Raw genomic sequence first — 27,229 nt, forward strand, 5'->3', positions numbered from 1 at the left:
CACAACCCCACCCAACCCCCACCTCTACTACTCAGCACAATGGTTTTCCTATGATCTGGGTGCCATGAGTGACTATATTAATGAGCTAATATTTATATTTTATATATGTTTAGATAAAATGAAAATATAAAAGTACTTATTTAATAAAAAGCTGCAAAAAGTAATATTTTTTGGCTCTAGAAGAAAAAAATATGCAATACATTATGAAATTGTGATTCAGTATAAAGTAAGAAAGTAAAAAAGTCTATACAGAAATCTTCATTTCAAAATATTTAGGGTTCTTGCAATAACAATAGTAGTAGTAATAGTAGTAGTAATAATGTTAATGTTGATTATGAACAATATACTGTTAAAGTTCTTTACATATATTAAATTAGCTGATCATCACAATAATCTAATAAAATGAATACTATTATCATACCTTGCCCTTTGTATGGATGGAGATTAGAAATTATATAGCTTTGAGATGCTAACACTGAAATTTATTCATGAAACCTAATGCATTTTTTTCAAATATGAAACAACATAATTAAAATCAACATGATGAACATTTAGAACATTACCACATAAGCTGTGAAGTTTCTTGGTGGAAAACCATTTAGATATATCAGTTTTGAAAATAGTAACAGTTCACTTTGACAATATAAATTATCACTAAAGTTCATATTTTCAGAATTCAAACATATGGTAGTTTGAAAACATTTCAATGAATTATCAATGAATCAAGATGCAATACTGAAGTCTTATACCATGATAAATTCATTCTTATATGAAATGTAGAAACTATAATATCAAATTAAAATTATTACTAGATACTACATTCTCTAATATATTCAGTGTTTGAAATTTCAAAAACAATGATATTAGGAAATGATGCTCTTATTCGTGAAAAAAAAGTATGCTTTTACACAGGTTAATGATAATGTATGCTTTTTAATCATAGAATTCCTTAGTTACTAGGTTCACTTGTAGCAAATATGTAGACATAAATACCATGTGTTCCTATTTTCCTGAGATGATTAATTTTATGTCAGCTTGAGTAGAGTCAGAGATACCTATACAGCTGGTAAAACATTTCTGGGTGTGTCCCTGATGATTTTTCTTGAAGAGGTTAGCATTTGAATCAACAGAACAAGCAAAGCAGGTACTTCCTCACAAATATGGAACCCACTGAACAAAAAAGGCAGAGGAAATTATAATTTCTTCTTATATCTTGAGCTAGGACATCCATCTTCTCTGCCCTCACACACAGGAACTTATGGTTCTTGGGCCTTTGGACTTGATTTCATCAGTACACCTTTTTTCGTAAGCTTTATACCCAGTCCTTGAACTTGGAGAGAAACCCTTGTCTTCTCTGGTTCTTGAGCCTTTGGACTAAGACTGAGTTACATGACTGGCTTTGTTGTTTTCCAACTTGCAGACAACACATTTGGGGATATAGCCATCATAATCACATAAACCAGGTCCTATAGCAAGCCTCAATCCTGCTTGGGTCAGTGAAGTCTCTCCACATCCTCTACCCCCAAAACATTTCCTTTTTTTATGTTCCTCTAGAGGACTCTAATACACTAAGAATTTCAGGATAAATCCTCTAATATCAACTGACTATGTCTAACAGAAAAGATCATATAATTTACATGATGCTTCATTATCCAAGCCCTAAATATTATCAAAGACACAAACACAAAAAATACATATAATGAATTTAAAACCAACATTTGACATATGAAAAAACAGATTTTTATCAATCTCTAATTTTCATCATTAAAATAAAATGCAAACTAACATCCAAAATACTTTTTTATCTTAACATTAAATTTTTCTTAAGTTTTTGTTAAAGTTGAAATCATCTAATATTGAAATGCAAATTTGATTTTTAATGTTGGACAATTATATCTAATACCAGGACAACTACATAACAAAGATATGATCCACCACCAAACATTGAACATTAAAGACTAACTTTTAAAAGATAACTACCTCTTAGTAATCAAAAGAGTGAAAATAAATCAGAGACAAGAAAATATTTATTTTCTTGCTTAAAATATTACTATAAACATAAAAACAAATTACTATTTCAGATGAATTCATGGAGTATTTAAAAATAAAATTATTTCTATCAAGAACAGTAATTTGTAATTACAGATTAAATAAATATCTTAGGGAAATCTTCTTAAGAAATTTCTATATATTATAATTATCAAGCTTTATTTAGGTATAATTACTCTTACTAAACAGTATGTATTAAAGAGCCACCTGTCTTTTGAATTATAGAACCAAACTAAAAATATATAACTATTAAGTTTCAAGTAATGTAAATTTAATTATCAAAGCTCAAAGGAAACAGATTGGATTTTTAAATCATGAAATTCCTTTTTGTATTGTGAGAAGACTTCTAATCTTCTGGTTCATAGCAGTTACTTCTCATTAGTTAGAATTAATATTAGGCCAAGATGCTCCAATATGACAGACTCACAGCTGTGTGAAAATAAATGGGGTCTAAGCTGTAATGGATAGTAGGGGGTTTCAGTTACGACATTTAACTATGGGTCCTATTATAATAATTGTATTTTCCCTTTGTTTATAAAATTATTTAGTGGCTAAAAGTAAACTGAGAAAGTAAAAACTTCAAAAGGAAAGAAGTCCATATGAGATGAGAGTTAACATTTCAATCAGAGTTTGGGAATCGATGGTCATTAAGCCTTAACACAGTGTTCTGTCCAATGTTTAGAATAATTCAAAATTTTTGAGAACTTTATTCTAGGAATTTATTCCATTCCTTATCTGTCACTGTAATACAATAAGATGATAAGATTAAGGTCTTGCAAAGTAGCTAACAGAATACTAGGGAAATCAATGGAAAAATGTGCACAAATTTAAATTTTTGAGCAGCATTAAAAAAGTATTTTCACCCACATAAAATACAGGCATATATTTTGACTTTTATATTTTATTATGTTAAAATCAAGCTTCAAATATCATAATTTGAGGAAGGTCATGTCATTTATATTTAAAGCATCTTTCCAATTTTCCAAAGCCTATTTCATTTCCAAGGGCCTGCATTATTCTGTTAAGCAAAAGAAAACTTCAGTAATTTTTAAGTAAATTGAGAAAGGTTTTATTTTCACATTTACTTATTAGAATTGAAATACACACTATTAGATCAACTAAGACACTTAAATTCTGTCTTTTGCACTGTGGCTTAGCCTGTGATGACAGCTGTATTTCTCAATGCAACCCCCTACTACAAGGAGACAAATGAGTCTCAACAGTCCTGAAGCTTAACACACATTAAGAATTTTATGAGAACTAATATATAAGAATTGATAATAATACACATTAAGAACGTACGTTTAACAATCCCATGTTTTTTCTGGAGCCATTCCTTTGCCTAGACAGTGCCTTCTATTTTCTCTTCCAGACCATATGTGATTCCTTCACATTTTATTAAAAAAAAAAAAGCTGATAGAACACTTCTCATACCCAATTTTCTCTCACCAGAATTACTCCTTCCCTTAATATTCTTTCACAAAACATTACACAAAACTATGTGAAGACACTTTCTTTGGCCTTCTGATTGTGCAGTATAATTTCTATAATGTAAGACTGCCTGAGGCTAGAAAAATCTGTTATTTAAGCACATTTAACAGGATGCATGGCACATAGAGCATAAAAAAGAAGTTTGTTAAATTGAATTGTGAAAATGGTCAAAAGAAAATAAACTATAAATTATATGTTGATACAAGCAAATGTTTCAGAAAACTAACATATTCTGTTTCCACTTTTGTAAGATATGAAGTCATTCACTCAAGACTATTCATCCCTTTTCCATGTTCACAAAATAGGGAAGCTCACCCCCTACTCCAATGATCATAGCAATTCTATTCACAGGCATACTGTGAATGCCTACTCCTATAACTATCAGCATAGCACTCCTGGTCATCTGGCTTCTTTAACTTAAAAATGGAGGAAAAAAATAAAGACTTATGGAATTACTGATTAAATTTATTTTATTTTATATAGTACATTTTAGTATTTCATCTCAGTTCTGTTTCTTATATAGAAAGAAAGCTTTCAATTTAAAAAAGTTATTACAAAGAAACACATAATTCACAGGAATAGTAGAATATGTTAGATAGAAATAATAGAAATACAAGATTTACTATCTACTAATAGAAATATTAGATATACTTTTTTATATTATCTAATCATCTTTTCCACACATGACATATTCATTAAACTACCTAAATTAGTGCCTGAAAAAGATAATAGTTAAAATTGTTCATTCAAATTAGGCTGACTCAGTAAAACTAAGAACTCAAGAGTCTTATAAATCCAAATAAATATAATTTCAATTTTAATAAGTGACTAGAAATTATTGTTTAAATGTTTTATAGTAATAAATGGTTCCCACAGATCTTATAAGTCATTCAGGCTACAATTATGACTAGATTATTTTCATTCTTGGAATTTTTAATAGTCTTTTTTCAAAGTTCTTCCTTCTTACTTATTAGTTCTTTTTTTTTTTTTAGTTATCTGTGCCTGGGTCCATCTTTTTGGACCAGCAGTTTTATTTTTTTTATTTATTATTAGTTGTTCAAAACATTACATAGCTCTTGACATATCATATTTCATATATTTGATTCATTTAGCCTATAAATAGCATTAAGTTTGATACTTACCAGTAATCTATCCTCCTTATTAGAAGATAATTTAAATTGTACATTTTCTTTAACACTGTTTTCTATCCATTTTACTTTTTCCCTTGAATTCCCTTGATCTTACCTTAAAATTTATATAGTTTCATCCACATATATTGTGAAATATATCCAGGAGCTTTTATATTCAAATAGTCCTACTGCTCTCAATTAGTAAATATAGGTTATTATTTGGGAGATAACCTAAAAGTATTATAGCCCATACTAATGATAACATTTTAACGTGGTTTAGTTATTTACTTTTTAAAGTTTGAATCCACATGTTACTTTTCCCTTCACAGTCTAAATATGTTGGTCATGGACCTTTATCTTTACCTGTTAGAATCTTAGAAGAAATAAAAAGTAACTAGCTGTGAAATGACCATCCATAAGTGTCAATATTAGGATATATTTGGCTTAGGACTTTTGCTGAACTACCTCCTAGCTTTGTGACCTTGTGAATGTTATTTAATGCACCTGAGTCCTCAATTTCCACATGTACCAATGAGGATGAATTATATTTGATGTACAGGACTGATCTGAGTAAAGTGTTTTGAGGTGAAGTCTAGCATGTGGCAAATGTCAAATAAAACATAACCATCAAATACTTTCCTACTTCATTCTATTTATATTTTCTATCTATTCATTTTCTATTTTACTCTTCTCATCCCCCTATTCTTTCTCTCTTTCCTCTTGGTAATAGTTAAGTAGTGTCCCAACTGTAAATATTGTGTGTGTGTGTGTGTGTGTGTGTGTGTGTGTGTGTTTGTTTGTGTCTGTGTAAGTGTATCAAAGAAAAGAAATATGAATCAATTAGGTAAAAGCTGCACATTTGTAAAAGGTCTTTCATGAAAATTTCATGCCTCTCTCTTAGCAGAGTCACCAGAAAGACACAAGTTTTGAGTCAGAAATATCTTAGTTTTATATTCCACCATTCACCATTTGGCTGTTAGTATTACAAAATTTGTTACTGTTTTCTATTCCTCACTCTTTTTTAGGACTAGGATTCTCTGACAAGAAAATAAATATAGGACACACTTCAAAAGGCCATTGTGAAAACAAAATACGCTGAGGGCAGTGTCTGGAAAATAGAAAACCATGAGCTAAGTGGCTCCTTTCCTGACAATCCTGCCCTCTCTCTTCCATAACTCGCAAATCTACTTCATAATATCCAGAGAAAATTCATCACAAGACTGACAGCAGCAACTTCATTTATGATTCTCCAAGTCTCTGCATTAGCAGTTTCCTCAAAAATGAAACCTGATCAAGCCATACATAGATTAACTAGAACAAATTCATATCTTCTGTTCCTCATGTGATACCTGGCTTTGACTACATGAGGCCAAGAATAAAGTCTCTAATTGCTTTTTCTCATTTGTTTCAGAAAATGGAAAAAAGAGCTTTACACTACTTAATGTTTGGAAGTGTTTATAAGTCATTTTGTATACTGTAGAAATTACATCTATGTATATATTTATACATTGTGAATATCTATATGATAGATAGATGTATATCTCTTATGATTATATGTATATAAGCATACACACACCTTGGAATGATATTCTAAAAGAAATGTTCATTCATTTTTTTTATTACTTAATGATAAACATGGTCCACTTAATACTTAATTAACTGATGTTATTAACTCAAAGTTTATTTAACCCAAAACTGAAGCTTATTAATTTTCATGGAAGAGTATGATGACAAAAGCATAATTTTACTTTTACAGATATAGTTCTCAGAAATGGACTGATGAGCATTTTATTGAAATAAAATGAAAATTGAAAAAATACAGAACATAAATCTGTAAGAAATAGGATGATAAAGTGTTAATGCTAAGCTTTATGAGTTGAAAATATATATTTTAATGAAATAAAATGTCAAATTTCAACAGCAATATGTAAACATCCCCCCCAAAAATATCAACTTTTCCTTTCAAATTTAAATTTCAGATTTAGTGGTAGAAGCAATGAAAAACTTATGAACAAAGAATATCATGAATGCGGAAATACAGTTTCTATGAAAAAAGATTAACTCAAGCATAGCTGAAACATTTGTTCCTATTATTGAATAGTTTAATTAAATAGAAAAATATCAAGTAAAAACTTCACAAACCACTTTTTTATATTAGCCTAATATCAACAAAAGATGTAGAAATTCACTGCAATTTGAAAATGCAAAACAGGCCAAAACGAAAAGTCAACTACAACCATAGCTAAAATGTCAGTACATGAAAAACTGTATTTTGTAAATCAAACATCCCAATAAACCTTCAAAATCAACTATTTCCAGCTAAGAACACAGTACATCATCTTGTCAAGTTTAAACATATACTGCATTAGTAGACATATTTTCTATTCAAAACCAAATTTGTGATACTCTGGAGCTTGTTTATGCACAAACACAAGATTAACAAATGTAACATACAGAAAAGTGTCTAAAACTACACATGAAAATTTATTTCTGAAGAAAACATGGGGGAATTCTAGTGTTACAATGTATAAAACACAGCACTAAAGGATAAGATGTAATTTAGGAGCAAGACTTCTAAATCATTAATTTAGAATCACCCCCTTCAATCACCAGTTTAATGATATTTTAATCTTTTCTATAGGATTTAAGTTATAAGCCAAAATTCATATTAAACAGAACCAAAAGTCTACTGTTCCTTCAACTCTTACAAGAGACCTTAACAAGGATGATAATTTTTAAAAGACATTTAAACTTACCCCATTTAATGGATATGTCTTCCATCCTAGTTCTCCCAGCACAGTTGTCGTATCTAGCAACACAACTGGAATTAAATAAATAAGACTTGAATGAATTTCTCAACTTCTGTAAAAATGTTAAATTATTTAAATCAATATCACCTACCCTTATTATTTATCACATTAGCCCAAATAATTTTATTACTTGTTTTTACATATTAAATATTAGCATATAATAATATCAATGATTTGATAAATGAAATAGTGATAATTTTAAAATAATATACATACTTATTTCAGCATTGTTAAACCTAAACGTAATTAAAAACTATTTAAAAGCCTTTTATAGCAGATATTGAATGATAAAACCACTTCTGTGTATCTCCACTTTATTGTCTTTTTTACTTAAAAAAATTATCTTAATGGCAACAAACTTCTGTTTTTATGTTATTAAATATCCTTAAGTGTTATCAGCAAAGTATGAACTGCTATCTTTAAAGTAGACTATATTATTATAACTAGATATATAATAATTAATAAAGGATGCAAAAACAAAAATTATGTGCCTTTTTTGTAACAAAAAGTAACTCCATCTGGTTTAAAACAAGGCAGACATGTAAACAAATAGTAAGCACATATTCTTACTATGTGAGCTGGCATTCCTCTATTAAGTCTCCCATTATATTTTCCAGTTACTTATTGGTTTTACTTGCTATAAAATTCACCCTTTCTAAAATGCACATTTCTATGAATTGTGCAAACCCCCACATTCATTTAACCATGGCTACAATCAGGCTATAAAATATTTCAATTATTATATATATTATAAAATATTTCCCAAACTTCTTGTGACCCTTTCTTTATAGTGAATCTCTTTCCCATACTATCCTCTGGAAATTACTAGTCTGATTGCTGTCCCTATAATTTTTTTTTCCAGAATTTCAAATCATATAGCATGTTGCCTTTTGAGCCTGTTTCTTGCACTCTGCTTTTGAGATCCATATATGTGGCTTCATGTATTAATTCCTTTTTACTCTGACAATGATTCCAGTGTATGTAATTCCCTTTTGATGAACATATGGACTGTTTCTAATTGGGAAAATTGTATATGAAGCCACTATGAATTTCCATGTATAAAGTTTTAAAATACCTATTTCATTATTACAAGGCAAGTAACTAGGAGATATATTACTGAGTTATACAGAGAATTCTTATCAAAAAAAAAAACTGTCAAATTGGATCCAAAATGGCCACAAAATTTTACATACCCCATAGCAGAATGTATGGTTTTACATTTTCTTCACCTATCAGGCCCTGGTATTAGCCAGTTCCTTTTAAAGATGTTCTGACAGAGGTGCTATAAAGTATCTTTGTTGTTTTATTATGTATGTCCCTTAATGACTAAATAATTATTTTTTTCACTATTTTAAATCAAATTCCTAGGGGAAAAAAGATTGTTTTGTCCCACATTCCAGGTTTTCTTAATTGATCATGAAATACCACTGAACAACTCCCTCATTTCCTCCATTTTCTTTAGATGGTAGATATATCTATATCTAGTGACATGATCAGATTCACTTATTTTTTTCTTTTTTGGTCTGCCAACTTAACTGGTGGTATTTCAGAGCCCACATCCCAGAAAATAGGGAAAATATCAACATGAAAATAAAACAAAACGATTTAGCAATCAACTTTCATACGCTTCCACTGATGAAAAATAAATCATTTGAGCATATACAAGGTTAATGACCATAAGAGACTGAAACACTTCACATATGCTTAAATCCATGCATTCAAATTCACTATATACCTAGTGTTAACTTTTGCTGGATGTTAGAAAAACATTTTTAAAACTGGTTAAGTAAACTGAAAAGAGTAAAATATGTTATTATCCTTTTCTCCATGAACTACTTCTACACAACAAAACAGTTAATGAAGGACATTTCTCTTATTGAAATATTCCAGTTAATAAATTAAGAAGGAATGACTGAATTAGGCTACACCATTTGCTAGTAATAATTAATAAATATATTTAGGTAATGGTTTTCCATGGCTGCTAACATCACAGAAAAAAATAAAAGGAGACATAAAGAGCTAGAGCTTTGAAAAAGTCCTTTTTTTTGTAGTTTAATTTACTCCATATTACCACACAATTCTAATAAACCTGGAAGTAACAGAATGAAAAGCACAGTAAGGATGAAACACACACACATGCACACACACACACACACACACACAACACAACACAATGACAAATCTGTGAACGAATATGGATTCATTCAATGCAAGAAAAATAATCTCACATATTAGACAAAAAGATAAACACAGCACTATAATAAAAAGTAATAGCAATGCGATTATCTTGTTACTGAAAGAACTTTCTTTTTGTTTTTGGTATGTACTCTGGTGGATAATCCAGATTGTCATCTTGATAGGAATAAGAGATGCCTAAAATTAAGAAGTTTCTTGGCATGTCCATGAGTTTGTTTCCGGGAATTATGGGTATGACAGAGTCAAGCTGAAGGGGAGACTCAGCCTAAGGTGGACAGCAACTTCTAATAGGTTGGGGACTGGATGGAACAAAAAAGAGGAGGAGGAAGCCAAACAGATGCAAAGGCTATTATTCTTGAGCAGATGTTCCAATTGCTAGTGTGATTCCCAGAGAAACTCAGACTCCTGCTCCTTCACTTTCCCAAGCAGACTCTGACCAAAGACTCCCTAGGAAGTTTCAGTCCTTTGGTACTGAACTGGAGCTGCATCTTTGATGCCTCTTCTGAAGCTCCAGCTGCCTGGACTGAGGAGCTACAGGTTTCTCTGGGTCTCCAGCCTGCAGAAGGCCATCGTGGGACTATTAAGCTTCTGATACTGTAAGCCAGTGAAATACATCCCATTTTTGTAATCACACACATATATATTCTGTTGGTTCTGTTTCTCTAAAGAATCCTAAATAATCCACTATTCAAAAGAATAGAGATGTAATATCCATGTTTACTTCAAAGTACTGAGAAGTTTCATGTTATTTCATACTTTTGAAATAGCTCATTATTTCCCTAACAGGTGGGAAAAATGACAATACACAGTCACCAAATAAGGACATAGCATATCCTTCAAGTAATCTCCAAAGTGTTCTAAAAGTTTTTTTTTTTATATTCCCATTTAAACAGATCTTTATGAAATCAGTACACTAAGAAACAGCTGGGGCTGGGGTTGTGGCTCAGAGGTAGAGCACTTGCCTAGCATGCCTGAGGCACTTGGTTCGATCCAAAGAACTACATTAAAAAATATATAAATAAATAAACAAAATAAAGGTATTGTGCCCATCTACAACTAAAAATAGTTTGGAAAAAAAGACAGCTGCATTCCTATGTACATTGCAGCAGTATTCACAATAGTCAAGATACGAAAACAACTGATCAACTGTGAATAAATAAATAAAATGTGGAACAGACACAGTGGAGTACTATTTAGCTGTAAAAAATGAAGTCCTGTCATTTTCAACAACATGGATAGAACTGGAAATTATTGTGTAAAGTAAATTAAGCTGGGAACAGAAACAAATACCACATTTTCTCACCCGTGTGTGGAATCTAAAAGTTGACCTTACAGAAGTTAAGCATGAATTGGTAGTTACCACAGGCCAGAGACAGTGTTTGGGGGCAGGGGAAGGAGAACAAGAAAAGGCTGGTCAAGAAAACAGGTACTTAGGTTACACTTTGAAGCAAGAGGTTCTGGTATGCTATTCCACAGGACAGAAACTGCAGATGATTTAATAACTTACTATGCATTTAAAAAGCTAGAAGACAGGATTTTGAAAGTTTTCAGAATAAATATATATGTTTAAGGGGACTGATGGGTTTAACCTGATTTAAACATTACATAATATATACATGCATTAAAACATTTTGATACCAGTCTTGTAGATCAGGATCGGTCCTTGTCCCACTGGTGTTGAAGATTAAATACCCGAGAAACACCAAGGCAAGTGTAGAAAGCATGTTTACTTTAAAAGACACAGAGGCAGGATTCTTCTCTGAAGAGAAGGGGACCCAGAGCTGGAGTGGGTACATCTTGCTCTTTTATAGACCCCAGAACGAACTACTTTCTCATTCTTCTCCATATATGTGCCTAAGGGTAGGAAGGAGCAGCAACTCCTTATGCTGTAAAGTGCCATCCCAGTGGTGTTAGCTGTTAGCAACCCATTGTCTTTGCTTTGATAACCAACCCTCATCTTCTCAACCTCCTTATTCATTACCTAAACTGACTGCCAGACCCTCGCTCCCTGCCTCAGTTTGTTGAAAGTTGCAACATATCCTGTCCACTCAGGCCAGGCAGGGCTGCAGGCAGATGGCTTTTTGGAAAAGCAAACATGTGGGGAGTCAGCACAGTGTGCTCATTTCATATAACTAATCTCTTAACCTCATGTCTCCACGATCCTCATTCATCTATCCTCTAATAATTTCATAGTAGTCCCTTAATAAGAATATTTTGGGGTGTTATTATGTTTAGCTAAAAATTTTATAAACATTTTTCCAAAAGTTTAATAATCATTGATGATGTAAATTATCCTTGATGATGTAAATTATCTTTGATAATCTAAAGTATATAAAGAATAATAATTTTCCCTATTTTGACAAAGATCTAAATTTCTATTTAAATGATTGCTGTCTATAGAGTACTTCCAATATTTTTAGTTTATGATCCTTATTCTTTGTTTTGAAATGGCTTCATTGAGGTATAGGACAAACATTCACCACCTCACCACTTCCAAATATTTTCTCTGGTCAATTTGTGTTTATTTCTCTGGTTTCATTTTGAGTTGTTTGGTGTCTTGGGTTTGTTGTTGTTGTTATTGTTGTTGTTGTTGTTTGCGTGTGTGTGTGTGTGTGTGTGTGTGTGTGTGTGTGAGAGAGAGAGAGAGAGAGAGAGAGAGAGAGAGAGAGATTGTTTAAAAAATACTTAAAAATTTAATAGGGGAGATCTCATGTTAAGTATACAGACAGCATTATAGGTACTATGCTAGACGAGATACCTAGAGTTCATTTGCATAACACACTTTATAGTAATTGGACAGCATCTTTCCATTTCCTCCTCCTCTCGGGCCTTGCCAACCTTCTATTGTTTCAATGAATCTATTCAAGATATTCATCTAAATGAACTCATATAGTATTTGTCCTTTGATGAATGGCTTATTTCATTTAACATAATGTCCTCCATGCCCATCCATGTTGTCCAATGTAGCACAACTGCCTTCTTTTCTACAATATTATTCTATTTATTGTATGCATACACCATTTTTTATTTTACCCATTATCCACAGGTAAGAGACTAAAGTTGTTTTCAGGTCTTACTATGGTGGCTGTTAATCCTCAAACATACCTTGCCTTCTCACGTTCCAGTTCCACCATTCCATTCATTCTATTCCTTTATGTTTGGAATATTCTTGCTTTACTGATTCCACAAATAGAATCCTAGTCACTATTTATGGCTTAGCTTAAATGTGACTTCATATAAAACCTTCCCTAATTTACCCCCAAAAGATGGAGATGTCCTCCTTTCTATGATCCACTGAAAGCTCTATATAGTGCTTGAATAAGAGTAATATTCTTACTTTGCCATGATATATGCATTTCTTAGTGTAAATATCCTCCTATAGACTGAATTCCTTGAAGGCCAGAACTCAATTTTCACTTCTATATATTTCCCCATTGTTGAGGGTTTAAAAATGAAATAACAGCCTCTCAATTTTCTGTGAACCTAAAACTGCTCTTAAAAATGAAAGGCTTTGTAAAAAATTGTGCTGTGAATGGAAAATTATGATCGTAATGCATTCCACTATTGTCATGTAAGAAATAAAAAAAAATCTTAAAAATACATACATACATACATACATACATAAATATAAGGGAAAAAATGATACAAATTACTTCTGATTTCTCATCAGAAACAATAAAGGGGAGGAAATAATGGAATACCTTTGAAGTGCTAGGGAAAACAGAAAGTTGAAATTCAAGTCAAACTTGGATTCCGTATGTAGGAAAAAATTATCTTAAAAGTAAAATAAACATTTTCAGAAAAAAAAATGAAAGGCTTTTTTAAAAAATACAAATATTTGAATGAAATTATAAAAGGAAAATAAATGTTTGATGAATTATAAATAACTACATATAAAAAATCTGCAGTTAATAAATAGCTCAAATGTGATTAAAAATGGCTAACTTGGAGTAAGTGAAAAAATGGTATACTTTCAGTAGCTGAAAAAGAGTATTGAAAAGAGTACATTGGAGAAGGAGTAGCTAAGACTATAATTATAAATTTATTGGTTCACAAGCAATAAATAATAAAAATACTTTGTACTTTTATGTCAGATTGTGCAAAAAAAAAATTTAGAGCACTGACAAAGTCACAATAGTAATCTTGAAGTCCTGATCATATGGGAAAGGAAAAAAAAAACTATCGAAAAGAAAACATGATCCAGGCATGTAAATAATTTGATCAAAATAAATCAGTGGGAACACAGGAATATTTATCTATATTAGTTTATATGTAAATGCAAACATAAAAGTATACACTCAAGAGTACTTCAGGAAAAAAAAAAAAGCTAAGAACAGTGGGAACCATCTATCCATAATAAACTAAGTCTTGTGATGCACCCGACATAAAAAAATCGCTTTTTTCCAACTTCAGTGGCCATAACACACTGTCTAAGAAAAGAAACATGAAATGACATCTAAAGTCATTTAAAAAGAGCTATAGAAGTGGCTACAACTTCTTTGAAGTTAAATATAGGGATCCTACCGAATTGACACTTTCATCTGGAAGTGGGCAGAATGATATCTTTAACAGAGCTCCAATATAGTTTTCATATAAATTCAAACTTTTGGTAAAGGTAATTTATTAGACACTAGGTATACTGAAACATCAGAAAATAAATTTTAATAAATCTCCACACTTTTTATTGCTGTAAGATACAGTTACCAACTTTGATGACATAACCTCTGTTGCCTGGAAGAAGCTGAGAACATGGAGAAGCACAGGAGGCTCTAGGGAGCCAAGATTTTACATTATTTCTTGGGAATCCTTTCTGAGAAAGGGAGTACAAATCACAATAATCAGCAAGATGTAGCATATTCTGACTGTAGGGTTATCAGCTATTATCCACTATATTCTCTATCCAGTCAACTTATTTACAAAGAACTGGGTACTATTACCTTTAAAAAGTTTATGCTAACTTGAAGGAACTCATAAAATAACTAAGAAAACCCAACTACTAAATAATTTTAATTCCCCAACCCTAGGCAAGAAGCTCCAATGTGAGAAACAACAACAATGATATCTGCCTTATCATTAACACCATGGTCAATATCTGTTCAGCAAATACTCTGTAAACCCAAGATTTACTGCCCAGGGAACTCAAATAAATTTTGAATAAAGGGCAACAAATTGATAGAAAGCAAAACACTTTGCATTAGCAAGTTATTTTGGGGGAGTGAGCAAGATATTCCAAAAATTAAGTAATCAAGGGAGCTATCAAAATCATGGAAATGCAACTGAGAACATTTAGTAAACTGACTTAAACTTGTGAAACAGTAATTTAAGGAGACAATTTCAAATTCATCTTGTCCAGAAAATTAAACTTCAATGTATACCCTCCTTATATAGTACTGAACTCATGTTAAACCAAAATTTTTTCTTAACAGTTTTTCTTATCTAGAAATTTAATAGATCAGGTGCTCCAGACCAATTCCAAAATATCATACACTATATGCAGGGTCGACCATTAATTAAAACATCTCATCAATTAAAGATACAGCTTACAAATACACATTTATTCTTTGAGGCTTTCTTATAACATTCTTGAATATAGTATTTTTCTTCAGTATTGCTTAAATTTCAACATATATTAGGAGCAAGTCTCAAGTGACCAATATTATGCTTTGTTCCTACAATATTTTGACATTCAACTCCCAAGTCTTTTATTTTCCCTTACCATTAATAAATTCCTTGAAGCACTCCAGAACTTATTGAACATATTTTTCAAAACTTCTATTTCTCAAAAATATTAAACTCTTTGGGCCTTCCTTCAAGCCAACATGCTCTTCTCTTTATGACTAACTTACTCATCCTCAGTCTCAGTTTACATGATTCTCCTGATATCCTATGTCTAATGGTGCAAAAGTAGCACATTTAAAGGGTCTCCTTAGGCCAAGACACATTTCCTGACAAAAATGTGTGAACAAGGTTAACTACTTGATCATTTACCTCCATGGTGAGACTAAAAATTTTAGAAACTTTAATCATCTTGCTCATCAACATTTTTTCTAGATTCTTGTGCAAAGCTCTATGAAAAGGCTATTATAAAAATCCAAATAAGAAATGATGATAACCTTGGCATAAAAATTCCCCCAACTGATGAAAGGTCACAGTAAACTCTCCTTCCTATCAACATTTAACATATCTGTCAATTTCTGTTTCTTGTTCACCATGAGAATTCACATGCTATGTTTATTCATCATTATATACCAATTTTGATTCATACTATCACTTTTTGAAAAAAAGGAAGATAACATCATACTAATAAGGAATAAGAAACCCTGATATATCAAGAGTCTTACTATAGATCACTCAGGTAATTTTAGTAGCAGATTAAAATTCCTAGGTATAGTGCTTTTACCACTGTGCTGTAAAAATTCTATATTCCTAGCTTCCAGAACATTCCATGTTTTTCAACATATTTGGGCTTATACAGGGCAGGACAGCAAGACATTTATCTCCTACAACTGTGTCATATAGTTTTCAAAGAATATTTGATTATATTAAGTGGTGATTCTTTTTATTGGAAGAGCTATACTTCAATATTATTTTACTTATATTTCGTATGTTCATCTTTTTAGGTATATTTTATTTGATTTTATTTATCTGCTACTATTCCTTCAAGAAATATCTGTAAGTCAGTTTTACCCTGCAACCCAATGTAATCTTAAGTCAGTAGCATTAATTTGCCATGCCTTTTTGCTCATAATATTATAAATTTTAGAAATAGGACATTTTAAGTTCAAGAAAATGACTAAAATTCAAAACTCATACAATTCTGCTATTAGTTTTCTCCTCAATCAATCTGATTTTTGCCAAAGGTATGGAAACCTACAGTGTTGAAGGAGTATGTGTTTAGATTCTCCTCATAATCTCTCACTAGCTGGCTATGATTTTCAACTTACCAAAATTAAGCCAATGGAATAAGTAGTCAAGGGGTGTGGTTTTGTAAGACTGGTTGGGTCTTGATCTGGGTTTTCTGCTAAGACTGGAAGATAGTCAAAGGGGAGTCTCTCCTCGGTGACCATTTTAAGGAAATTTTCCTGCTGTAAAAAATTTGATCCTGAAAGAAATACTGCTTCTTCCAGTTCAAGTTCCTCCTCAGCTCCTAGATCACATCATAAGACTAGGAAGCCAAATGAGCTTTTAAGGCAGTATTTCTTCTAAAGAGATCCAGGACAGTTCCATTCTTACTGTTCCATATCTATGGCATGCAATGTGTATCTGACTCCCAGGCACAACAAGCCTGCTTCTGCCTCTGCTGTTCCATCCCATGATACTTATATCATAGACTCCATCATAATCCTTATGCTACCGAAAATGCAGTGAACTATGATTACCCTTTATGTCTCCTCCTTTGTGTTCCCTAATCTAAAACAACACCCCACCCCAACAAAACTGAAATTCTGACACTGGACATCTCTAATGCTGGACAAATAGGTTTTTAAGAAAACTTTAACTACAAGCCACACAGGAAACAGTCTAGTAAGTACCACTAGTATGTTGAGATTTGCAGGTATCATCATCTCTACATTCCTGACCTAGGAATTTTAGCTAAACTCAAGTCTCATTTTTAAAACTAGTAATAAAACAATTTTAGCTGACAATTTGAATGATCTCCGCATGTCAATCACATTGCTAAACATATTTTGTGCATATTAACTCATTTGGTATTTATTTCAACCTTATTAAAACTAAGAAGTCCTATTACTACCTTCATTTTACTAGTTAAGAAAACAAAATCTTGCCAGACTTGGCGGCAGACTCCTGTAAAGCTGCCCAGATAGATGTGGCAAGAGAATCACAAATTCCAGGCTAGCCTGATCCACTTAGCAAGACCCTGTCTCAAAATTGCTCAAGGACCAGGGCGGATCTGGGTTTAGGGCGGATCAGGGTTTAGGGCGGATCCAGGTTTAAGGTGTACCCTGCTGGGAATAGGGCATATCCTGCTTTCTCAGGCCTGCCTGATCCTGTAGTTCCCATTGAGTTCTCCCGGGATTCAGAGAGAACGTGGATTTGGCCCAGACCGTGGATTTCCCCTGAATGTGTTTGTAGAGTGCCGGTGTGAGTTCAGGAATAAAAAATTGCTGTTTGAGTCTACAAAGTTGTGAGTGGCTCATGATTTTGTGCCCAGCCAGACTGCGTCAAAGGACCAACACAACGATTTGCCCAGAAAATAGAAGAGACTCTAAAAAGGTCAGTGTGGTGGGATAAACAGAGAATTTAGGAAGAGGCAAGATGAGAGAGTATGGGGTTGGGGCTGTAGATGTAGACTTGGTTACTTAAAAATCAAGATGGAGACAACTGAAAGATACTGAGCAGAGTGACACAGTCTGATTTACTGCTTGAAATGATCGCTTTGGCTACTGTTTTGAGAGCAGATTGTATTGAAGTAAAGGTGGAGGTAGGGAAATCAAATAGGGTGTTACTGGAATAATCTAGGTGAGTAGAGATGTTGAGTGTATAAATATGTTGGTGGAGTGGAAAGTTAATATTGTATTTTATGAGTAAACTGAAGTCAAATATCATGTACCCTATCTCATTAAAGTCAGAATCCCGAATTTGGTGTTCTGAACCCAAATGTTAGAATTTCGATCTCTTTTTAAATGTACCAAATTGGGGATGCTTTGAAGATATCTATAAGGAATTAGGCAGTGAAGTATTTAAGTTTAAAATTCAGGAAAATGATCAAAATTGGAAATAGAACTGGGGGCTGAAAAAAATGTAAGCTATAGGAATGAAAGTTAGGTGAAGTTAAAGTGAGGACAGAGACATGTGAGGAGGATGACTAGACTTTCAAGAGAAAAAATCGAAAAGTAATAGTAGGTTAGACAAAGTTCATGCATAATTAAAGAATGAAGAGCAAGGGGAAAGGACATTTACTAATGCCCCATGCAATTTCAAGAACTGAATCAGGGAAGGTACCACTAATAGCAAAGTTCAAGTGTAGTGAATTCTTTCAGACAGAGTAGATGTGCCTGCTGAAAGAAAGGTGCATCTGGAGAGAGTCAAGAGGCCTGAGAAGGAGATGGGAATGGAAGGGTTTGTCCGAATACTCTTGTTGATGCAATACAAACCTAAACAAGAACATAAGAGCATTTGCTCCAAGGATGAAAGAATAGAAAAATGAAATGGTGGATAAATCATTAAGAAAAATTTAAGACATTTTCTCTGATTATATTTTCTAAAGAAACCAAGATGCAGAATTAATTTCTGACATAAGGACCAAAGAACTGGAAATGGTGGTAAAATTTCAAACACTTGTTATAGAAGTGGTATTAGGAATCCACTAGGAACTGTGAGAGGATTGATTTCTTTTTAATTTTTTTTAAATTTTATTTAGTTATCAATGGACCTTTATTTTATTTATTTATACACAGTGCTGAGAATTGAATCCAGTGCCTCACACTTGCTAGACAAGCACTCCACCCCTCAGCCACAACCCCAGCACCAAGGATTACCTTCTAATAGCAATGAATATACAGCTATCATTGACAATTTGACAATTAAGTGCTCATCTTATTTTGATTGAATATCTATATGTTAACCTAAGTTGAGCCATAGATACAAAACAATCCTCAGTAAAAATCCTTTGAGAAAATTTGCAAGCCATCATTCTCAATATGTACTCCCCATACATAGAAACATAAATAAAGTCATTGTAATCTAAAATTAACTTTGTTTTTGTTATAGAAGTAAGGTACACTTAAGGCAATTTACCTAGGGAGCCTGTATTATCAGCTTGCTAAGCAAGCTTCAATCTTTAAAAACAATTTGCATTGTTGCAGTTTGGGCGACAGTTTTATTTATCCCTTTAGGAAATAATGGTTGAGAAGAGCTTACTATAACACATCTGTTTACTTTTCAAACAGATATTCCATTTCAAGGTCAGCTTAAAAAAGCATTGCTTATAGTTTGAAATGAGCAAATTTTTTGCTACTGTGAGATGCTTATTTAAAAATATATTCACTGGATTGAGTTCTTTGAGTCAAAAGCAAAACATGTAGGATGTATGTGTGTTTTCCATTTATTCTATTTAATGCTTCAACCCACATTTTTGAGATAGCAAAACTAATCTCATTTTAAATGTCTTCCTATTATATGAAACACAGTGCTCTTACACTGTAATTAAAACAAGAAGCTTATGAGAATGTGAAGTTTTACTTACATCCCTAAGGAAGAAAATCAAAGCTAGTACCATGTTTATCTCTTATAATAGGCTCTTGCAATCAAAAACATGAAAAGATTGGGACAACCATAGCCTATGGAGTTTACTGAGTTTGGATTCATTCTGGACAAGGAAAATCTTAGTATTGCTAATCTTTCTATACTTTTATTAAAACATCGAATTATTTTTTAATCATAATTTACAATGAATATTTTGTAAGTTTAACATACATGGTCGTAACTAAAAATTTTGTGTATATAAATTGCCACCGAGTAGCTAATTCATATTTTCTCTTTTTAATATAAGAATGAACTATTCATTTTGCTATTTTTGAAAAAAGTAACTATCAAACTTTGAAGCATCTTTCAATAGGCATGCATTAAATAACTATGTCTTCCGTATCCTTGAATATTTCACCATAATTAATTTAAATAATTTTATATCAATTCTTTCAAAAGTTGACTTTTTGTTATTTCTACTGGGAATGATAGTTTACCAATAAATTAATTATAAGTCTATTGAATCATAATAGGACACTTTAAGCAAATTTAAAGGAAATAAAAGTGATGCATCCTGCTAACTATTTACAAATTAAACATAAAGGAGGGATTCATATGCATTCAACAAATAAATTCCTAGGGACTCAGATTAATGATGTTAAAAATATGTTATAAATAAGAAGTTAAATAATTGGTACAGCATTAAGAACAAGTGAACTATTAAGGATGTGATTTGACTTATGCTTTCAGCATTTAGTTAACATTGACAATATTTATTATCTTTATATCTTGTTACTAAAATATTAAAGAGTTAACAATAATGTGAGTAATATGTTATTCATCATTGCTAAGAGAAATATGGTTATTCTTCTTTTTGTCTAATATAACAGGCAATTAACTCATTTGCCAAGATAATAAAATTTTTGTAAAGTGTTAAAGAAAGTATTAAGCTTCCGATTTTGATAAAGCTCATGTAAAGTTAAAGGCATATTTCCAGTTATCAAGTTTCATAAGCTACCTTAATTACTTTCCTTTATACTTTCCTATTCCAGAAAAAAAAGAAAAACATGTGCACATGTTGTTGAAGAAAAAATTCCAAGAAATCCATTTATTTTGTCTTAACAATATTGTTATAATTTTTAAATAAGTTATTAACATTAATATTCTTGTCAATTTATCATTCAGTAGACATGTTTAACTCTCCTTGTTGCTTTACTCACTTTCCTTTCTTTATCACTTATATGTCCTTATTCTCCCATTCCTTAGCTCGGAATGGCCTTTCTCATATATAAAAATTCTAGCTATTCACTAATGTCTGGTGACACTTTACCTCCATTAATAGAAAATTCCTCATTTTTTGTGTGTCTATCTTAATTTTGTATAACTCTTCTCAGTACACCATACAGCTTCAATTTTTCATTGCTGTATGTATTGTACTTCTGGAGTGGTGAGCTCCTACAGGGCAGGGAACATTTTCTTCAATTTTATATTTGTGCTAAATAGGTCATGGCCACATCTGCACTTCAGTGTTTACTGCAGTACTATTTATGATAGCCAAGATATATAACCAATCTAAATATCTTTCGCTAGAAGAATGGAAAAAGACACACTAATATATATATATATATATATATATATATATATATATATATATATATATATATATATATATATATACATATATACATATATACACACACACACACACACAATGGAATGCTATTCAACCCTGGAAAAGATTTAGTATTTTCACTTTTAATAAAATAAGTGGACCTGGAGGACATTTATGTTAACTGAAATAAACCAGGCACAGAAAAACAATGCATGATATTACTTACATATATAATCTAGAAAATCTGATCTAATGGAAGTTGAGTATGGAATGGTGGTTCCCAGAGGTTAATTAAGTGGGAGTCGGGTGGGAGAGGGAAAATTTGATCAACAGATATAATGTTACAGTCAGAAGAAAAAAGTTCTGGTATCCTATTGCACAGTAGGACGAATATAGTTAATAATAATGCATTTAAAAATGCTAGAAGTGAGGATTACAAATGCTCTTCCTATATAGAAATGATAAAAGTTTAAGGTGATCAATATGCTAATTACCTTGATTGGCTCATTATACATTGTATATAAGAATTAAAACATCACACTCCACCTTGAAAATATGCATAATTATATATCAACCAAAAGTATATTAAAGGGAAATTCTCAGTAGAAAAAAAATTAAGTTTTCTATGTATAATTCTATACCATTTTTACAAATATGGCGAAAAAGAATAACCAAATAATTCTATATTCTCTATTTTATTTTCATAATGATGCATAGCTTTTTTTTGCTGATCATTAAAATAAAACTAAGTTCTCCCATGGTGCAAATAAAATACACTGAATAGTAAAAATTATACCATATAAAATTAAAGCATTCATGAAAACTAAAAATCAAACATGAGAGAGGTTCAATGTTATCCTCTTGGGGCTCTTAAATACTCTACTGAAAATTAGATTGTACAATAGCTAGTATGCAATGGTAACTTAGCTGAATATGTTAATGGTAGTTTTTTAAAAAATAATTCCTTTAGGAATAATATAATTTTAAGAGTAAGATAAAATATAACTCACCATTTATGTTAGATTTGGATTCTGCATATTTGTGGTAGTTGAGGTGGGGGAAGGTAAATTAAAAATGGTTGAATTTTGACCTTTTTCCCCTCCCCAAGGACATGCATTACCTTCTAAAATGAGTGGTTGATTAAAAAAATAAACCTTCTTATGAAGATTATAATGTTTGCTATTGTTTATCTTTGCTAACTCCATCCGGAAAAACATGTGCACTTGTAAATTACAAGGGCATTACATAATGAAGACTATCCATATTTTGATACTATACCATGATATTTCATCAGTAATTCTTATTGTCATGTTGGGACATTATTGATAATTTAGAAACTTAATTACTGTTTAGACATTTTTGTATACATACTCACACAATATGTACACATGTTCTTATATTTTTAAATTGGCATGCATTTTCACCTAAAGCTTGGTCATACTCAAAACTAAAATGGATAGAGATAAAATTATATAAGATTTGAAATTGAATAGAACTGAGTAATAGTCACACGGTGGGCTGAGTTATGGCATCCCCCAAAAGTCCACTTCCTCATTCTCATTTCTAGGAACACTGCAGATGAGATAAAGAGCAGATTTTGAGGTGCTGTATCCAAAAGTTTCTTCTAAAAGGGAGGTCAGAGAGGATTATACGTGGACATGCCCTGGAAACAAAGGTTGTAGCAACTGAAGAGAGGACATAGAGGCAAGGGATGCAGGCAGATCCAATAAACTTGGAAAGAAAAGGAAAAGAATGCTCACCCAGAGCCACCAAAAGAGCTCATCCATGAGGACACTCTTTAGGCTACTGACCTCCAGAATTTAAAAATATTGTAAACTTGTATTGCTCTGAGCCACTTGATCTGTGGTGTTTTGTTACACCACCAACAAAATGAAATCAAAAAATTAGTTCCACAGGTTCAAGTCCAAGCCAAGATATAACACATGTAAATCTCATCAAATGAGTCAGAAGTAAGCAAATTGTCAGCTAATACTCCAAGAATTTAAAGGCCTTTTTTCTCTTAAGTCACTCTTCCTTAGCATCAACACTAAAGTAAAAGACCTTCTCTTCTTCTTGATGTCAAGAGTCAGCAAAAATATATTGACATATGACTAAAGTCAACAATAATAAAAAGAAAGTCATTGTAGAATTTTATAAAAAATGATAAGTGTTCAAATAACTGACCTATTTGAGTAATAAATGAGTTGCAAAGTTTGTGTGTGTGTTTATGTGTGTGCATTGTGAATGTATTTTTATACTTGGAAGATGAGGAAAAATTGACAATATTCATGCCAAAAATGTAATTAATTATATATATATATAAATTTATACTTTATATTGGCTATTACCAAATTACTCATTCTAAGCCTTATTAAGCACAAAATGTTTTTGGAGCTACTAATGGTAATTCACACTTACAAAACCATCTTCCATAAAACTAAGACTAAATTGAAAATTTGAAGAAATTCTTTATTCCCTGAAAGAGCTTTTCTCATTTATCATTACTATCATAATGGACAAATGAAAAGTACCTCTGTAAGCATTTCAAATCCAATTTGACATTTAATTTTCAAGGAGAAAGTCAGGTTTTTTCTTTGATTATTTAAACACTTGTGTATTTCTTTTGTTTTTTTCTAGGCAGAGATATGGAAAATCATAAAACATACAGCATGGAACTATTTAGAACTGTTTACCAAGACAGACAGACAGACACACACACACACACACACAGACACAAACCCCTGAGTAAAAAGTCCATTTCTTTTTTAGCAAGAGACAAATATATATATTTGGTAAAATAAGGTTAATACATTCAACATGATTAACTATAGTTTTTATCATTGAACACTTTGTAGTGTTCTTTTCTGAAATTCCTGTAAAAATATTCTATTTTTTTACCTGCCCTTTCTCAAAAGTCCATTTAAAAGATTCATCATTATTTCATCTACACTACATTGTTAAGGAAGGGTAAAATTTTGATGTGTCTTCTTTGCAAAAGGAAAACCTAAATTATTGACATTTCCCTGCAAGTTCTATTCTCTAAATCCTATATGATCCTCATCCAATCTCCCAGGGGGTAGCAAATTCACATCTTTTTTTCTCATCTCTAGACTTAGAGAGATGTGAAGCAGATGGTTAGGTTTTGGCTCCTTCAGGGATGATGCAATATCTTTTATCCATTATGCTGTTTTATAACCATTACAATTTTACTTATCTCAAGTTCTTATTTTGACTTTAAAATATTTAATTCAATAAATTTCTTTTTATCTATTTTAACAGTTTTTAAACTTATTTAAAGGGTTTTAAACACTTATTAGATATAAAGCAATAAGAATATAATGATGAATACAATAGGTTCTCTTCCCACAAGTTGCTGATGTTTTAATAGAGAAGTCTACAAAATTCTAAACATTTACATTAATGTTGCCGAAGTCTCTGGCTGGGCACAAATCACGAGCCACCACACAGCTTGTAGATTCAAACAGCAATTCTTTATTCCCGAACTCACACTGGCCGTCTACAAACATGTTCTGGGGGAATCCATGTTCTCTGCCCAAATCCACCACTCCACTGGGCTTCTGTCTCCCAAAATATTTTGTCTGACCCTAAGAACTCAAGAGGAACTCAGGCAGCAGGATACGCCCTATTCTAAAGGGGGAACACCCTAATCTCCTATTATGCTAAACCGGGGACACCCTAAACACGGATCCGCCCTGGTTCTTGAACAAGGTCACCTTTCAGGAGTCCTTCCACTAGACAGCATGGGAGTACGCTGGCAAGGAAATTGTCATACCTACTTGGCTGATGGCTCCCAGCAAATGTGATGTAGTTAGTAATGCAGTTGTGCTCATGTGTTTTTTGGAAGAGGATCAAAATAGAGGAAATATACTTTGACAGACCTGGAATTAGGAGTTAAGATGTGTCAAAGGTATTATTGCATAATAACAACATTTAACAGTATTGAAAACCCCACTTCTTGTTATGGAGGCAGGGAAGGTGGCATGCTTGCTTTCCCAATCTCTTGCAACTAAATCATGGACATGTGGTTCAGTATAGATTAGTGACAGTAGAGGCAAGGCATTTGTTAGGACTCTCCCAGGGAAAGTTTTCCTTTCTACTCTGAGCAAACTTATGAAGGGAAAACTCTCCTGCAGGGCTCTTGATTGTGAGCAGTTCAAGTCTGGGGTAGACATACCATCTCGAGAATACTGAAATTAAGCCAGAAAATGATGACCAAAAAAGGAATGGTCGAATGGAAAGATGTTCTTCATGTGGGCTTGGAAAATATTCTTGGACTTCCCTGAAGTCAACCCCACTCTTCTATACCATTCTGAAGACATTTTATTAGATTATATGATAAACAGCCCTATTGTTCCTTAGCCAAGGTGAGTTGGCAAATTGTACTACCAACTATAAGTAATGGATGCATGCATCAGGGAAGCATCAGAAAAGGTCTTTTTAAAGCAATATAATAAAATAATATGAGTTTACCACACTGGCTAGGTGGAAAATAACAAGTTAAACAAAACAGGAAGATCACAAATGGGCAGCATGATGCATCAGAGGAACATCAAGTAACTCATATAGCTTAGTTTTAGTCAGATAGAAATTAGGTTGAATATTCAGTTTATTTTGCTTGATTACAGAGTTTGAATGCAGTTTTTGTTTTTGTTATTGACATTTTGAGAATGCGAGTGCTCTACCACTAACCAATAAACCCAATCTCTAGTCAATATTTCAATATGCTTTTCATAACTAGTCAAACCTCTTACTCTTCATTGTTTTAATTTGGCAGATTTTGAAAATAATTTTTGGTGTGGGAGATAAAAATAAATACCATAAATAGTATTAATGTTCATTATGCGTCACATACTAAATTAAACAATGTGTGCATTTTACTTAATATTCACTGAAATATATATTTGCATCTACATTAGTTAAGACAAATCAGAAAGTTAAATGGTTTTTAAAATACCACTTAACTGCAAGATCAATATACAAATAAACATATCACTAACAAAAAACTTGCTCTCATAATCTTTGAAGGAATTTTTGTCAGGCTGGCATTTACCTGCATTTTTCGAGCAATGACTTGTACATTTGGAGTGTGTCTAGCAGCACTACCTAAAGGCACTAAATGGAAATGGTTCATCCCCACACACTTGCACATGCACTACAGATGCTACTTGCAAATCATATACACACTGCTAGTACCTACCCCACATAAAACTATTAGCATGCGACATCAAATTTATAGTTTCAAAATAGGCCTCAATATTTCCTTCCAAAAATTTTTCTTTCTAATAATAGCCACACTCCCATGTGATTGAGTCTCAGCTCTATACAGGTAACAACTATTCTCGGAGAAGTAAACATGGTCAATCATTTATCTATAATTTTGTAAATAAAGATAAATAGAGGCATTTATGGTGATGGGAACAATCATGTACAAATATCACAGATGAAGACATTGACTATGAAGACCTAAAATGTGGCAGAGGTCCACCTTTTTATTGTTTTATCAAGAATCTCTTTTCTTAGCATGGTCCAAAATTAAATGTGGAGTAATTAACTTTTCACTTTTGCAATACTGGTTATTGAAACAAGGGGTACCCTACCACTGAGCTACATCTCCAACCCTTCTAATCTTTATTTTGTATTTTGAGACAGGGGTCTTGCTAAATTGCCCAGACTGGGCATTTGCAATCCTCCTGCCTAAGCTACCTGAGTCGCTG

The 27,229-nt window shown here is 32.2% G+C and overlaps 1 pseudogene; it reads right to left on the minus strand.

The window, feature by feature from the left end:
- The window catches only part of LOC143390078 (ephrin type-A receptor 6-like), a 114,215-nt pseudogene extending 87,644 nt beyond the window's left edge, over nt 1–26,571 (minus strand).
- Nucleotides 26,572–27,229: the final 658 nt, after the last annotated feature.

The sequence above is a fragment of the Callospermophilus lateralis genome, unplaced genomic scaffold (genome assembly GCF_048772815.1).
Source record: "Callospermophilus lateralis isolate mCalLat2 unplaced genomic scaffold, mCalLat2.hap1 Scaffold_89, whole genome shotgun sequence".
Taxonomy (NCBI): domain Eukaryota; kingdom Metazoa; phylum Chordata; class Mammalia; order Rodentia; family Sciuridae; genus Callospermophilus; species Callospermophilus lateralis.